Below are 11533 nucleotides of genomic sequence, written 5' to 3'. Positions count from 1 at the left end.
GAAGGAGGTGAATGGGGAAGGAGGGGAATGGCGGGTTGAAGAGAATGGGGGCGGAGGGCAATGGGGGACGGAGGGAAATAGTGGGAGGTTGGGAATGGGGAAGGAGGATAATGGGGGGTGGAGGGGAATGGGTAAGGAGGGGAAAGGCGAAGGAGGGGAATGGGGAAAGGAGCGGAAGGAGGGGAAATGGGGAAGGAGGGAAATGGGAAGGAGGGGACTGGGGGAATGAGGAGAAAGCGCGGAGGGTAATTGGGGAAATACGAGAATGGGAGAAGGAGGGCAATAGAGAAGGCGGAGAATGGGGGAAGGAGGGTAAAGGGTGGAGGGTAATTGGCGAAGGAAGGGAATGAGGGAACGAGGGGAATGGGGAAGGAGGGGAATGGTGGAAGGAGGGGAATGGGGGAAGGAGGGGAATGCGGGAAGGAGGGGAATGGGGAGGAGGGAATGGGGGGAATGAGGGGAATGGGAGGGGGAATGGGGGTTGTAGGGGATTGGGAGGTGGGGAATGCTGAGAAAGAGGTGAATGGGGCGGAGGGGAATGGGGAAGTAGGGAAGGAAGGGAATGGGGAAGGAGGGGAATGGGCTGGAGGGGAATGGCGGAAGTAGGGGTTTAGGGAAAGAAGTGAATGGGGGTTGGAGGTGAATGTGGGGAAGGAAGGTCATGGGGTGTAGGAGGGGAATGGGGGAAGGAGGGGATTGGGGGAATGTGGAATGGGAAGATGGAGACTAATGGGGGAAGGAGGGGCATGGGGAGGATGGAAATGGGGAAGGAAGGGAATGCGTGTATGTGGGGAATGGGGGAACTGAGGGGAATGGGGGAAGATGGGGAATTGGGAAGGAGCGGAATGGGGGAAGGAGGGGAGTGGGGAAATGAGGGGAATGGTGGAAGGAGGAGAATGGGGAAGGAGGGGAATGGAGGAGGTGGGAAATGGGGGGAATGAGGGGAATGGGGAGGGGGAATGGGGGGTGGAAGGGAATGAGGGGCATGGGGAGGAGGGGAATGGGGAGAGGAGGGAAACGGGGGACGAAGGGAATGGGGAATGAAGGGAATGGCTGGATGAGGGGAAAGACGAAGGAGTGGAACGGGATGCAGGAGGTCAAAGGGGGACGGGGGGGTTTGTGGGGAAAGAGGGAAAAGGGGGGAGGGGCATGGGGAAAGGAGGCGAATGGGGAAAGGAGGGGACTTGGGAAGGGGAATGGAGGAAGGAGGGGAATGGGGGAAGGAGGGAAATCGGGGGGAAGAAGGAAATGGTGGAAGGAGGTGAATGGGGGAAGGAGGGGAATGGGAGGAACGAGGGGAATGGGGCAAGGAGGGAAATGGGGAAGGAGGGGAATGGGTGAAGGAGGGGAATGGGGAGAAGGAGGAACTGGTGGAAGGAGGTGAATGGGGGAAGGAGGGGAATGGGAGGAACGAGGGGAATGGGGGAAGGAGTGGAATGGGGGTAAGGAGGGGAATGTGGGAAGGAGGGGAATGGTGAGAGTGGAAAATGGGGAAGGAGGGGAACGCGGGGAAGGAGGGGAATGGGGGAAGGAGGGGAATGGGGGAAGGAGGGGAATGGGGAGGAGGGGAATGCGGGAATGAGGGGAATGGGGAGGATGGAAATGGGGAAGGAAGGGAATGCGTGTATGTGGGGAATGGGGGAAATAAGGGGAATGGGGAAGATGGGGAATTGGGAAGGAGCGGAATGGGGGCTGGAGGAGAACAGTGAAAGAGTGGGATTGTTAAGGAGGGGAATTAGGAAGGAGGGAAACGGGGTAAGGAGGGCAATGTCTAAGCTGGGAAATGGGGGGCGGAGGGGAATGGGAAATGAGGGTTAAGGGGAAGGAGGGGAATGGGGGAAGGAGAGTAATGGGGAAAGGAGGGGAATGGGGTAGGAAGGGATGGGGAAGGAGGGGAATGCGGGGATAGAGGGGGATGGGGAAGGAGGAGAATGGGGGAAGGTGGGGAATGGGGGAATGAGGGGAATGGAGGAGGTGGGAAATGGGGGGAATGAGGGGAATGGGGAGGGGGAATGGGGGTGGAAGGGAATGGGGGGGGGGTGTGAGGGGATTGGGAGGTGGGAAATGCTGAGAAAGAGGGGAATGGGGAGGAGGGGAATGGGGAGGATGGAAATGGGGAAGGAAGGGAATGCGTGTATGTGGGGAATGGGGGAACTGAGGGGAATGGGGGAAGATGGGGAATTGGGAAGGAGCGGAATGGGGGAAGGAGGGGAGTGGGGAAATGAGGGGAATGGTGGAAGGAGGGGAATGGGGAAGGAGGGGAATGGAGGAGGTGGGAAATGGGGGGAATGAGGGGAATGGGGAGGGGGAATGGGGGGTGGAAGGGAATGAGGGGCATGGGGAGGAGGGGAATGGGGAGAGGAGGGAAACGGGGGACGAAGGGAATGGGGAATGAAGGGAATGGCTGGATGAGGGGAAAGACGAAGGAGTGGAACGGGATGCAGGAGGTCAAAGGGGGACGGGGGGGTTTGTGGGGAAAGAGGGAAAAGGGGGGAGGGGCATGGGGAAAGGAGGCGAATGGGGGAAGGAGGGGACTTGGGAAGGGGAATGGAGGAAGGAGGGGAATGGGGGAAGGAGGGAAATGGGGGGGAAGAAGGAAATGGTGGAAGGAGGTGAATGGGGGAAGGAGGGGAATGGGAGGAACGAGGGGAATGGGGCAAGGAGGGAAATGGGGGAAGGAGGGGAATGGGTGAAGGAGGGGAATGGGGAGAAGGAGGAACTGGTGGAAGGAGGTGAATGGGGGAAGGAGGGGAATGGGAGGAACGAGGGGAATGGGGGAAGGAGTGGAATGGGGGTAAGGAGGGGAATGTGGGAAGGAGGGGAATGGTGAGAGTGGAAAATGGGGAAGGAGGGGAACGCGGGGAAGGAGGGGAATGGGGGAAGGAGGGGAATGGGGGAAGGAGGGGAATGGGGAGGAGGGGAATGCGGGAATGAGGGGAATGGGGAGGATGGAAATGGGGAAGGAAGGGAATGCGTGTATGTGGGGAATGGGGGAAATAAGGGGAATGGGGAAGATGGGTAATTGGGAAGGAGCGGAATGGGGGCCGGAGGAGAACAGTGAAAGAGTGGGATTGTTAAGGAGGGGAATTAGGAAGGAGGGAAACGGGGTAAGGAGGGCAATGTCTAAGCTGGGAAATGGGGGGCGGAGGGGAATGGGAAATGAGGGTTAAGGGGAAGGAGGGGAATGGGGGAAGGAGAGTAATGGGGAAAGGAGGGGAATGGGGTAGGAAGGGATGGGGAAGGAGGGGAATGCGGGGATAGAGGGGGATGGGGAAGGAGGAGAATGGGAGAAGGAGGGGAATGGGGGAATGAGGGGAATGGAGGAGGTGGGAAATGGGGGGAATGAGGGGAATGGGGAGGGGGAATGGGGGTGGAAGGGAATGGGGGGGTGTGAGGGGATTGGGAGGTGGGAAATGCTGAGAAAGAGGGGAATGGGGAGGAGGGGAATGTGGAGGGATGTGAATGGGGTAGGAAGGGAATGGGGGAAGCAGGGGAATGCGGGCAAGGAGGGGAATGGGCAAGGAGGGGAATGGGGAGGAGGGGAATGGGGGAATGAGGGGAATGGGGAGGATGGAAATGGTGAAGGAAGGGAATGCGTGTATGTGGGGAATGGGGGAATTGAGGGGAATGGGGGAAGATGGAGAATTGGGAAAGAGCTGAATGGGGGTGGAGGAGAATAGTGAAAGAGTGGGATTGTTAAAGAGGGGAATTGGGAAGGAGGGAAACGGCGTAAGGAGGGCAATGTGATAGCTGGGAAATGGGGGGCGGAGGGGAATGGGAAATGAGGGTTAAGGAGAAGGAGGGGAAAGGGGGAAGGAGAGTAATGGGGGAAAGGAGGGGAATGGGGAAGGAGAGGATAGGGAAGGAAGGGAATGCGGGGAAGGAGGGGGAATGGGGGAAGGAGGAGAATGGGGGAAGGAGGGGAATGGGGAAGGATGTGAATGGGGTAGGAGGGGAATGGGGGAAGGAGGGGAATGCGGGGAAGGCGGGGAATGGGGAAGGAGGGCAATGGGGAGGAGGGGAATGGGGGATTGAGAGGAATGGTGATGGAGCATGGGGGAGCGGAATGGGGAATGGGTGGGGATTGGGAGGTGGGGAATGCTGAGAAAGAGGTAAATGGGGGGCGGAGGGGAACGGGGAAGTAGGGAATGGGGACGGAAGGGAATGGGAAAGGAGGGGAATTTGCTGGAGGGGAATGGTGGAAGTAGGGGTTTGGGGAAGGAAGTGAATGGGGGTTGGAGGGGAATGGGGGGAAGGAGTGTCATGGGGTGTAGGAGGGGAATGTGGGAAGGAGGGGATTTGTGGAAAGAGTGGAATGGGGTGATGGAGACTAATGGGGGAAGGAGGGGAATGGGGGAGGAGGTAAATGGTGGAGGAGACTAATGGTGGAACGAAGGGAATGAGGGAAGAGGGGAATGGGGGAGGAGGGAAATGGGGGTGGAGGGAATGGGGATAGGAGCGAAACGGGGGACGACGGGAATGGGGAATGAAGGGAATGGCTGGATGAGGGGAAAGACGAAGGAGTGGAACGGGATGCAGGAGGTAAAAGGGGGAGGGATTGGTTTGTGGAGAAAGAGAGAAAAGGGGGGAGGGGCATGGGGAAAGGAGGATAATGGGGGAAGGAGGGGACTTGGGAAGGGCAATGGTGGGAAGGAGGGGAATGGGGGAAGGAGGGGAATGGAGGAAGGAGGGGAATGGGGGAAGGAGAGGAATGGGAGGAACGAGGGGAATGGTGGAAGGAGGGGAATTGGGGAAGGAGGGGAATGGGGGAAGGAGGGGAATGGGGGAAGGAGGAAATGGTGGAAGGAGGTGAATGGGGGAAGGAGGGGAATGGGAGGAACGAGGGGAATGGGGGAAGGTGGGGAATGGGGAAGGAGGGAAATATTGGGATGTTGGGAATGAGGTAAGGAGGGGAATAGATAAGCTGGGGAATGGGGGGAGGTGAATGGCGGCCGGAACCAATTGGGGAAAGAAGGTTATGGGGAGGAGTGGAAGGAGTGGAAAGGGCGGAGATTTATTGGGGAAGCAGATGAGTATGGGGAGGAGGGGAATGGGGAGCAGAATGGGGAGGGAAATGTGGGTAGCAGGGAAACGGAGGGAAGTAGGGGAATGGGTGGAAGGGTTGGAATGGGGGGAATGGGGGACGGAGGGGAATGGGGGGAAAAGGGGAAAGGGGAGAAGGAGGGGAATGGGGAGGGAGGGGAATGGGGGAAGGAGGGGAATGGGGTGAAGGAGGGGAATGTGGGAAGGAGGGGAATGGGGGACGGAGGGGAATGGTGGAAGGAGGGGAATGGGGGAGGAGGTGAATGGGGGGAGGAGACTAATGGTGGAACGAAGGGAATGAGGGAAGAGGGGAATGGGGAGGAGGGAAATGGGGGGTGGATGGGAATGGGGAGAGGAGGGAAACGGGGGACGAAGGGAATGGGGAATGAAGGGAATGGCTGGATGAGGGGAAAGACGAAGGAGTGGAACGGGATGCAGGAGGTAAAAGGGGGACGGAGGTGTTTGCGGGGAAAGAGAGAAAATGGGGAGGGGCATGGGGAAAGGAGGAGAATGGGGGAAGGAGGGGACTTGGGAAGGGGAATGGAGGGAAGGAGGGGAATGGGCGTTAGGATGGGAATGGAGGAAGGAGGGGAATGGGGGAAGGAGGGGAATGGGGGGAAGGAGGAAATGGTGGAAGGAGGTGAATGGGGGAAGGAGGGGAATGGGAGGAACGAGGGGAATGGGGCAAGGAGGGAAATGGGGGGAAGGAGGGGAATGGGTGAAGGAGGGGAATGGGGGGAAGGAGGAACTGGTGGAAGGAGTTGAATGGGGGAAGGAGGGGAATGGGAGGAACGAGGGGAATGGGGGAAGGAGGGGGATGGGGGTAAGGAGGGGAATGTGGGAAGTAGGGGAATGGGGAGAGTGGAAAATGGGGAAGGAGGGGAATGCGTGTAGGTGGGGAAAGGGAGAAATGAGGGGAATGGGGAAGAGGGGAATGGACGCAGATGGGGAATTGGGAAGGATCGGAATGGGGCGATGGAGGGGAATGGTGAATCATTTGGATTATTAATGAGGGGAATGGGGAAAGAGGGAAACGTGGTAAGGAGGGCAATGTGTAAGCTGGGAAATGGGGTGCGAAGGGGAATGGGGAATGAAGGATATGGGGAAGGAGGGGAATGGGGAAGGAGCGTACTGGCGGGATGGAGGGCAATGGTGTAGGAGGGGAATGGGGGAGGAGGGGAACGCGGGGAAGGAGGGGAATGGGGGATGGAGGGGAATGGGGGAAGGAGGGGAATGGGGAAGGAGGGGAATAAGGGAATAGGGGAATTTGGGTAATGAGGGGAATGGGGAGGAGGAATGGGGTGTGGAGGGGAATGGGGGGGTGGAAGGGGATTGGGAGGTTGGGAATGCTGCGAAAGAAGGGAATGGGGCGGAAGGGAATGTGGGAATGAGGTGAATGGGGAATGAAGGGAATGGGAAAGGAAGGGAATGGTGGGATGGAGTGGAATGGGGTGAAATGGGGAATGTAGGAGGAGGGGAATTGGGGAAGGAGGGAAAAGGGGGACGGAGTGGAATGGTGGGAAGGAGTGAAAATGGGGAAGGAGTCGCATGGGGGTAGGAGGGGAATGGGGGATGGAGGGAAATAGGGAAGGAGAGGAATAGGGAAGGAGCGGGATGTGCGGAGCGGAATGAGGTGGGAGGGAAATGGGTAAGGAGGGGAATGCGGAGGAGGGGAATGGGGAACGAGGGGTATGGGAGGCGGGGTGGTGAGGAAGGAGTGAAATAGTGGCAGGTTAGGAATGGGGGAAGGAGGGGATTGGGGAAGGGGGGTATTGGGGAAGGAGGGAAATGGGGAAGAAAGGGAATGGCGCGGAAGGGAATGGCGGAAGGAGGCGTATGGGGGAGGAGGGGAAAGAAGGAAGGAGGGAAATAGTGCGAGGTTGTGAATGAGGTAAGGAGTGGAATAAGTTAGCTGGGGAATGGGGGAGGTGAATGGGGGCCGGAGGCAATTGGGGAAAGAAGGGAATGGGGATGATTGGAAGGTGTGGTAAGGGCGGAGGGTAATTGAGGAATAAGGTGTATTGGGGAAGCAGAGGCGTATGGAGAGGAGGGGAATGGGGAGCGGAATGGGGAGGGGAATGGGGGGTAGCAGGGAAACAGAGAAAAGGAGGTTAATGTGGGGAAGGTTTGAAATGGGGGGGAGGGGAATGGAGGGAAGGAGATTGGGGAAGGAAGTGAATGGGGAGGAGACTAATGGTGAGAGGAAGGAAATGGGGAAAGGAGGGGAATGGGTGGAAGGAGGGAAATTGTCGGAGGTTGGGAATGGGGTGAGGAGGAGAATGGGGGAAAGAGGGGAATGGATGGAGAAGGGGAAATCCGAAGGAGGTGATTGGGGAAGGAGGGTAATGGAGAAGGAGTGGAATGGGGGAAGGATGGAAACTGTGGGTGTTTGGGAATGGGGGGAGGAGGAGAATCGGGGGAGAAGGGGAATGGGGGAAGGAGGGGAATGGGGGAAGGATGGGGATGGGGGAAGGAGGGGAATGGGGTAGGAGAGGAATGGAGAAGTAGTGGAACGTGGGGAAGCAGGGGAATGGTGAATGAAGGGAATGTGTGGATGAGGGGAAAGGCGTAGGAGTGGAATGGGGCGAAGGAGGTAAAAGAGAACGGAGACGTATGGGGGAAAGAGAGAAAAGGGGGAGGGGCATGGGGTAATTAGGGGAATGGGGGAAGGAGGGGACTGGGAAAGGGGAATGGAGGGACGAAGGGTAATGGGGAAGGAGGAAATGGGGGAAGGAGCTGAATGGGGGATGAGGGGAATGGGGGAAGGAGGGGAATGGGCGGAAGGAGGGGAATGGGGGAAGGAGGGGAAATGTGGGCAGGTGTAATGGGGAAGTAGGGGAATGGGGAGGAGGGGAATGGCGGGGAAGGAGGGGAATGGGGAAGGACGATTTGGGGAAGGAGGGTAATGGGGTGAAGGAGGCAAATTGAGGGAGGGCGTGAAATTGTGGGAGGTTGGGAATGGGGGAGGAGGAGAATGGGGAGAGGAGGGGAATGAGTGGAGGAGGAGAAATGCGAAGGAGGTGATTGGTGGAAGGAGGGGAATGGGGGAAGGATGGAAATTGTGGGAGGTTCGGAATGGGGAGGAGGAGAATTAGGGGAAGAGAGGAATGGGAAGGAGGGGTTGGGGAGGAGGGCAATGGGGGGAGGACGGGAATTGGGGGAAGGAGGGATATTGTGGGAGGTTGGGAATGGGGAGGAGGAGAATGGGGGGTAGAGGGGAATGGGGGAAGGAAGGGAATAGTAGGAGGAGGGGTATGGGGAGGAGGGGGGTGGGGAAGGAGGGGAATGGGGAAGGAGGGGAATGGAGAAGTAGTGGAATGTGGAGAAGCAGGGGAATGGTGAAAGAAGGAAAAGTGGGAAAGGAGGGGTATGGGTAACGGGTTAAAGGGAAAGGAAGGGAATAAGGGAAGGGGAGGATGGGAATGGGTGAGGAGGGAAATGGGTAAGGTGCGGAATGGGGGGATGGAGGGCAATGGGGGAAGGAGGGGAAAGGGAGAAGTAGCGGGATGGGGAAGGAGGGGGACGCGGAAGGAAGGGAATAGCGGGTGGAGGGGATTGGGGCTAGGAGAGAATTGGGGACAGGAGGGCAATGGGACGGGGAATTGGGAGGAGTGGAATGGGGAAGGAGCGGAATGGGGGATGAGGGGAATGGAGAAGGAGGGGAATTGGGGGAAAGAAGGGAGAAGGAGGCGGATAGGGGAAGTAACGGATAGGCGACGGTGGGGAACGAGAGGATTGAGCGAAACGGGGGACGGAGGGGAATGTGGGAAGGAGGGGATTGAGGGAAGGAGGGGATTGGAGGAAGAGGGGAATGGGGGAAGGAGGGGAATGGGGGAAGGAGTGGAAAGTGGGAAGGAGGGGAATGGGGGAAGGAGCGGAATGGAAGAAGGAGGGGAACGGGGGAAGTAGGGGAATGGGAAGGAGGGGAAGGGGGAGAATGGAGGGAAGGGGTGGAATGGCGGGAAGCAGGGGAATGGGGGAAGGAGGGGAATTTGTGAAGGAGGGGAATGGATAAGGAAGGGTATGGGGTTGAAGTGAAAAGGGTGACGAAGGGGAATGGGGGGAAGGAGGGATATGGAGGGAACGGGGGAATGGCGGGAAGGAGGGGAATGGGGGAAGGAGGGGGATGGGAAGGAGGGGAAGGGGAAGAATGGCGAAAGGAGCGGAATGGCGGGAAAGAGGGGAATGGGGGAAGGAGGGGAATGGCGGGAAGGAGGGGAATGGGGGGACGGAGGGGAATGGAAAAGGAAGGGTATGGGGTTGGAGTGAAAAGGGTGACGAAGGGGAATGGGGAAGGAGGGGAACGGTGGAAGTAGGGGGATGGGGGAAGTAGTGGAATGGGGAAGGGGGAATGGGGAAGGAAGGGGATGAGGGAAGGATGGAAAAGGGGGAAGGAGGAGTATGGGTAAGGAGGGGAATGGGAGGAGGATGGGAATGGGAATTTACAGTGCAGAAGGAGTCCATTCGGCCCATCGAGTCTGCACCGGCTCTTGGAAAGAGCACCCTACCCAAGGTCAACACCTCCACCCTATCCCCATAACCCAGTAACTCCACCCAACACTAAGGGAAATTTTGGACACTAAGGGCAATTTTTTATTATGGCCAATCCACCTATCCTGCACATCTTTGGACTGTGGGAGGAAACCGGAGCACCCGGAGGAAACCCACGCACACACGGGGACGATGTGCAGACTCCGCACAGACAGTTACCCAAGACAAAATCGAACCTGGGACCCTGGAGCTCTGAATTAATTGTACTATGCACAATGCTACCGTGCTGCCCATTTCAGTGGTCACTGTAGAGTATATCATGATTTACAGTGTTTTCTGGGCATTATCTCATTATTAAAAGTGGTCCCTGTGCAGTATATCATTTCTTACAATCGGACCTGGGCAGTATATCATTATTTACAGTGGCCCCTGTAAAGTGTAACATCATTTTCAGTGGTCCCTGGTCAGTATACCCATGTTTGCAACAGACACTGGTTAGTATATCATTGGTTGCAGTGATCCCTGGGTAATATATCTATCTTTACAGTGGTACCTGCGTAGTATATCATTACTTACACTGGTGCCTGTGTGGAATATCATTAGGTACAGAGGTCCCTGAGTAGTATATCATTAATTACTGCGGTCCCTGGGTAGTATATTGTTATTTGAAATGGTCCCTGGGAAGTATATCAATATTTAAAGTGGTGCCTTGGTGATATTGCATTATTTACAGAGGTCCCTGGGTAGTATATCATTAATTTCAGTGTCCCCTGGGTGTCATATCGTTATTTTCTAGTGGTCCCTGGGTAGTATATCATTCTCTCCACTGGTCCATGTGTGGAATATCATTAGTTACAGAGGTCCATGAGTAGTATGTCTTTATTTACTGTTGTCCCTGAGCAGTATATCATTATTTATTGTGGTCCGTGGGTATGATTTCATTATTTACAGTATTCCCTGTGTCGTATTTCATTTTTCCAGTAGTTCCTTGGTAGTGTATCATTAATTACAGTGGTCCCTGAGAATTATTTCATTATTTTAAGTGCGCCCTGTGAAGAAAAGCAAAGTCCCTGTGTAGTATATTACTACTTACAGTGGTCCCTGTGAAGAACATCGTTTATTACAGTGGTCCCTGGATATTATATCATTATTTACAGTGGTCTCTGTGTAGTATATCATTATTTAGAGTAGCCCTTGTGCAGATATCATTATTTATAGTGGTCCCTGCGCAATACATCATTATTTACAGCGGCCCCTGTGCAGTATATATTTATTTACAGTCGTCCCTGGGCAGTATATCATTATTTACAGTGGTTCCTGTGCAGTATATAATTATTTACAGTCGTCCCTCTGGAGTATATCATAATTTACAGAGGTTTCTGGGCATTGTAAGATTATTAAAAGTGGTCCCTGGGGCATTATATAATTTCTTTCAATAGTCACTGGGCAGTATGTCAATATTTACAGTGGTCCCTGGAAAGTATAACATTATTTACAGTGATCCCTGGATACTATATCATTATTTTCAGTGGTCCCTGGTCAATATACCATTATTTGCAATAGACTCTGGTTAGTCTCTCATTATTTACAGTTACCTGTTTAGTATATCGTTATTGACAATGTTCCCTTTGTAGTATATCATTATTTACAGTCGTACCTTGGTAGTAAACCATTATTTACAGTGGTTCGATATTTAATTTTTCCAGTAGTTCCTTGGTAGTGTATCATTATTTACTGTGGTTCAAGGACAGTATATCATTAATTACAGTGGTCCCTGGGAATTATTTCATTATTTTAAGTGCGCCGTGTGAAGAAAAGCAAAGTCCCTGTGTAGTATATTATTATTTACAGTGGTCCCTGTGAAGTACATCGTTTATTACAGTGGTTCCTGGATATTATATCATTATTTACAGTGGTCTATGTGTAGTATATCATTATTTAGAGTAGCCCTTGTGCAGATATCATTATTTATAGTGGTCCTTGTGCAGTACATCATTAT

Source organism: Scyliorhinus torazame, chromosome 26 (assembly GCF_047496885.1).
Source record: "Scyliorhinus torazame isolate Kashiwa2021f chromosome 26, sScyTor2.1, whole genome shotgun sequence".
Taxonomy (NCBI): domain Eukaryota; kingdom Metazoa; phylum Chordata; class Chondrichthyes; order Carcharhiniformes; family Scyliorhinidae; genus Scyliorhinus; species Scyliorhinus torazame.
This window is presented reverse-complemented; position numbering follows the sequence as displayed.